The 6,000-nt window shown below is 37.4% G+C and overlaps 1 protein-coding gene across 1 annotated transcript in view; it reads right to left on the bottom strand.

Annotated features, from left to right (window-relative positions):
- VPS13B (vacuolar protein sorting 13 homolog B) overlaps positions 1-6,000 on the bottom strand; it is an 869,608-nt gene that overhangs the window by 721,008 nt on the left and 142,600 nt on the right. The window lies entirely within an intron of this gene.

The following is a 6,000-nucleotide window of genomic DNA, read 5'->3' as shown; positions in this document are numbered from 1 at the left end:
GCACTTACATGAATGACAGATGAACCTTCTAAGGTTAATACTATCCAGGAGGCACTTGTGGTTTAATCAGTAATCGTATTCTCCAGGAGGGGTTAAAGGGGCAACAAAGGTGACGAACCAAAATTGCTTTGACAGATAAAAATCTTACAATCACAGTTGCTAGTTGTTTTAATTTAGTTTTCTTCCAGTATATAAAGAGTAAATATTACAATAGCAAAATGACAAACTGTAAAAAAGTGGAAGATAGTGGTTAAAAAATGGTAACTGGATGCTTTGAACTAAATTAGTACGATCTATATTTTTTTTAAATGCTAAAGCCTTTTTTTTAAAACACTGGTACATAGTTGAGCATTTTATTTTTAATACAAATTTATATTTTGAGATGACCTGGTATAGAAGAAAAGTTAAACAAGAAAACACAATAATTATCAGGGGATGTGAATCAGAAAAAACAATCTCTTACAAAGGAAATTACTGTTATGGGTTGGATTTAATCTTTTTGAAATTGGGAAGAATCACAGCCTTCTTTCATTCAGAATAAATGATAAAAAAGCATCAATTCCTTTAAATAACCAGATAGCTGAAACAACAAGAGTACCACTCAAAACACAAAGCTTAAGTAGCAGCTGAACTGCATGACCCAAGGGGTTTACATGATGACTGATGTACCAAACAGAGCGAGGGGGGCACTGACTGGTTTATCTAAGTGTCACATTTACCTAGATGTCTGTGAAAGAAACAGAAAGAAAAAAACCTAAGAAGCTGAGAAAGAGAGAGCAGTAAAGAAGCTCTCTCTTTCTCACAGAACCACAGAGAAGTAGGGCTGGAAGGGACCTCCAGAGGTCATCTAGTCCAAGCCCCTGCCTAAAGCAACATCAGTACTATGGCCCAAAGAAACAGCTTTTAGGCCAAGCACTAGCTGAAAGAAGCTTGGGGTTCCGAGTGATGAAACTATTTTCTGTTGTTCCATTCCTCAGGTGTTCATTAAAACAAAACCTTATATATTATTTGAAAAAATGGGTTTTCAAACAGATGCAAATCTGTCATTTTCTCCACCTGGATAAAAGAGAAAACAGGTTTCAAACTTGACTAACTAGGGTCAAAAAGGAACAATACTTTTTCACTTGTCTTAACTCAGTGTTTCTCAGGCCCCATCCAGACTTTTTCATGGCTCTCACCACACCCCCTTTGGGAATCACTGTCTTAACTATTTGCCTGACTACTATAAACATGTAATTAGTGTTGCAGCTATACATGTATGTCAATAGAAGAAAACTACAGCAAAAATTCTAATTCAAGTTACATTTTCTAATTTTGATAAGAAAATATACTCAACTTCAAATATACTGTTTAAACCCAGGGACACAGGACCACAAGGAACTTCTCAGGGTATCAAATCCCACTTTCTATAATCACAGACATTATATAATACTGTACACAAACTTAACAAGCTCCATCTTAAAGCATTAGGTTTCTTGCCTCTATTGATATTGGAAAGACTCTCTGTATCTATTTTAATGGTTTTGCTTTGTGTCATCTCAGGAAGGTCTTACATTCAGAAAATAAAAACACAAGGATAGGAGAAGGATAACACAATTTGTAGTGCCAGCATATTACGTCAGTGTGCATTAATGATGCCACTAATGTGATAACGTTACCTTGTTACTGTACCAAAACAAGATACACTGGCCACAAGCCAAAGCTACCTAGGTAAGTAGTGTTTTTTGACTGTATAACCGAAAAACGAAAGCTTGTGAAAAATTTCCCAAGTATTTCCAACAGACATACAATTCCTGTGTATTAATTACACTGAATGCTACAAAAAAAAATCACCAATGTATTCTAAAGACTAAGTCCTAAGTATTCAATTCTCTGAAGTCTCTTTTATACCACACTGGGATTCTTAATACAACTAAGCAGTACACAGGATCTCTGGCTTTCATAGGACTAAGACGATGTTTAGATAAGTTGGGAAAGTTAACAATAAGACAGCTGCTGAGAAAAAGTGATAACCTAAACCTATTTTTCTACACACGCCTCACTTATACATTTCATCAAAGAAAAAAATACATAGGAAAGTAAGTAAAATACAAAAAGTTCTGTTAGTCCTTCTATGATGAAAGTCATGGGGCTTTTGAACAGGACCAGCCAAAAACTTTTTCGGTTAGAAAATGTTAATTTAACAACACTGAAATGTTTTGTAGAAATATCCCTATCTTCTCAATGATAACATTAAATCAATTTCTTTTTGAAAAAGCTGAAATATTTTGTCTCAATCTATCATTTAACTATTATACAATACTTTATCAAATGAGTTTTCCATATAATGTAATATAATGCAAAACTCAAAGTACTTCAAATTAAGTTGTTTTAATAGTTCTGAAAATCAAGTTTTTGAAAATGTTGTCACACAAAATTTGAAATTTACATCCAACACAGAATTGAAAGGAATCTAGGATGAATGGAATTTTAAAACAGAAAAGAAACTTAGTTTCAAAGAAATATTGTTTTGAATTAGATATTTCTCATTAATTCAACTCTCAGCAGCCAGGGGGTAATGGAAGGTGCACTGAGCAAGGAAGGATAAGGAAGGGACAAAGAAGAGTCTTACCAGGCTAAGGGATTTAACAAAAAGACCCCATTACCTATTCTCATATCCAAGAGCAGTTTGCCCACCTGGGTAGAAGGTGAAAGAGAGCAGATGAAGCAGGGGTTGCTGCAACCCCACCATGCTCGCCACTGCTCCTGAATGCAGTTCTGTATGACGAAACAATGTACTCCAATTAAACTGCACACCAAATAAGTGCACAAAAGTTGCTTAACTGTATAAAATAGTTACAGATTCAATTTATCTGCATACTGGTTAAGAACATTAAGGCTAGGGACAGACATTACACATAAACCAGTTTAAAGTGATCAGAAACTGGTTAAACCTGTAACAGAACAGACGTTCAGTGCACATAAACCAGTTTGAAGATGGCTGAAACAGGTTTGAGATGAACCTGATTGAATGTAGTATCAGACTGAAATTATTTGGTTTATGCAATGTCTGTCCCAGACCCTTTGCTGGTTTAAGCTAAACCAGACACCCCCTGCATCCCGGCCTGCTCTCTGGGCTGGACAGGGCTCTGGCTCCACAGCAGGGCTGGCCCCCTTGCCTCTGTTCCCTGGCCACAGCTCTGTCAGAGACTTGCAGGCACAGCAGGGTCTGCTGGGTTCTCTGTACCCCCCCCCCCACACACACACACACACACACTGTTTAAGCAAAGTTCCCTTCTTCCTCTCTCCCACAACACAGACTGTAGCTAGCATGTGGTATGCTAGCTAGTGCTGTGTAAGGCAGATAGGACAGTGTCCGCTTAGGGCTTTTTGGTAGCAATCAACAGCTCAGATGGTAATGTCCCTGCATTCCTTCCTTTGGAAAAGGCAGACAAGGTTCTTTGAGTAAATCTGATATCTTTTATTAGCCCAACTAAATAGTTGGGAAAAACATTTCTTAGCAAGCTTTTGGCTTTAAAAAATCCTTCATCAGGCTCAGGAAGCATCTGCAGTTGGTGTGTGCTCTTCCTGCATGGCATGAATAGTAAAGAAGCCAGAGGCTGGTATGCATTTTCCTTTGGAAAAAGCTATTTAAGAAGAGCTTGTAATTAATGAGGCTTTGTTTTCTGATGCTGTGTTCCATCTAGTGGTTTGCATGCCCCCTGTCAGCTCAGTCCTGTGCAAGGGAAGGGAGGGCTGCTCTACCACCCCCCAGCTTCTAGCCTGAGTCACTGCACACTGTGCCTACATTTCTGGGATGTCTGTCTGGTTACAAAACTGATTTATCCTAGCCAGGTTAGACTAACCTGCAAAGATTGAATCAATACAGTCTCAGGCTTTTTGAATGTCTGTCCCTAGCCTAACCAGTTAAGTGTGCAACACCTTTCACCCCCACACTATCTACTTTGTAAATTAACTGTACTCCTTTTAACTGCACCAGAACAATGAAAGAAAAGAGATGTTATTAGAAGGCTTTAAAATGACAGGAGCTTGTCAGATTCAAATCTACCCTCTCCCTCCACTTTCAAGGTTTCTAATAACAGCCTTCAACCAACTACTAGAAGCTTTGAAACATTAATGCAGCTACCCTGTGTTGGAGCTCCTAATTGACAATGCTGTATACTTAATTATCATCATACTTAATTATCATTACTTTTAATTTCAGATTAGAACACAGCCCCCTTTTTTTTTGTTAACTTATTCAGAGAACACTGCTCATTTTTTTCTGTTGCATTTTCTCGACAGCATTCTTCTATAGTTCATACCCTGCCTGTTCACAGGCTAAAGCAATGGAGGCATTATATAGCAAGGCTGCATGTATATGCTGCTGATCTCAAACAGAAACAAAAACAGATGAACTGACTTATTTTCACTTAGAACCAGTGGGGGGAGAGGGGGAAGGAAAATCAAAGCTAAACCTAGCATCCACATTTGAACAGTTTAACCTTCTTCAACTGAGGACAATTTTCATAAGAATAAAGTATTTTCTTTATAGATATATCTGTTTACCGTGGCCCTGCTGATATCATATATCTGTGTTTTCAAAAACATTTTTTTGAAATAGCCAGTTATAAGTTCTGCTATACGGAGTAAAGAAAAGGTACAAAAAAGTACTCATTTTTGGCAGGTGGAGGGAACCAGCAATGTACATCAAAATCATTGATAACCACTATGATATCAGATAACAATGTTGATTCTCCTACAGATGGAACAACTGGTTAACCAAAAAGGATGGAGCTGCTAAGTAGTAACTTTACATGGCATTCACCTAGAGAAAATGAACCCATTATCTATGCCAAAATATAAGTTAAATAATTACTTGTTACTAGTATACACCTCCAAGCAGAGCAAAGAGTGAGTTAGCCATGTTAGTCTGAAGTTAGGCAGAATAGATTTGCACCTTAAAGTCTAACTATATATACATGTGTGTGTGTGTGTGTGTGTGTGTGTGTGTGTGTGTGTGTGTGTGTGTGTGCGCGCGCGCGCACACACGTGCAAGCAAGTGTAGTTAGTCTTTAAGGTGCAAATCTACTCTGCCTGACTTGAGAATAACATAACTACCCTTTGCTCTGCTCAGAGGGGGATACAAGTAACAAGTAATTATTTAACTTATATTCTCCCAAAGAGAGAGAGAGATAGCATAAACTTTCATAAGCAGCAGGGGTGCTTCATCAGATGCTGAAGTAAGCCTGCCCCTTTCAAAAGCTTATGCCATGTCTCTGCTTTAGTTAGTCTATAAGGTGCAAACCTACCCTGCCTTGTGTTTTCCTCAAAGGAGTAGGTGCTCCTTACTAAACCAGATATGCTGTACACTGCCAGAACTAGAAGGAACTATGGGAATCTCAAAATGGCTAATACTTGGTAGATATCTATATACACATGGTTTAGGGCAATAATGCCAATAAAATCATCACCAACTGTAAAATTAATTAAAAGATAATCCTTCTGCCATCTTCTGCACAGCTGCAAATTCTGGCATCACAAGAGAACATATTGGATTGTCTGCACATTCAACTCAATAATTCTAGGTTTAACTTTTTCATTCTGTACATTTTTCTCATTGCAGAATTAAATATAAGCAAACATCAGGTAGAAAATAGAGATTTGCTTTTGAAAAATAATGATCTTGTCATGGAAGCTACATAAGCAAAATAAGAGAAGAAAGCACAAAAATATTACTCTATATATCTGAATTATTCCTCAAAAGATTTTTTTTTTTTAAATATTAGCGTGTCAGGATTTTTAAAAAGAATATGTTATCAAATGTGAAATTTTAAAGACATTCAGCCTTTGTTACACATGAAATCAGTTTTGTTTCTGGTTGTCCAAGATAGCTTTTCTAGCCCTTTTGAAGGGAGGAAAAAAGGGTGAGAATATCAGGAATCTAAGAAAGCCCAAACATGCAAATTAAACCTCTCTAACAAGGAACCCCAGAGGTAAATCTAAGGTAAAGTAGAGGAC

The sequence above is a fragment of the Crocodylus porosus genome, unplaced genomic scaffold (assembly GCF_001723895.1).
Source record: "Crocodylus porosus isolate Cpor-Errol unplaced genomic scaffold, CroPor_comp1, whole genome shotgun sequence".
NCBI classification, from domain to species: domain Eukaryota; kingdom Metazoa; phylum Chordata; order Crocodylia; family Crocodylidae; genus Crocodylus; species Crocodylus porosus.
The sequence above is the reverse complement of the archived record's forward strand: the minus strand, read 5'-3'. Positions and strand labels throughout refer to the sequence as shown.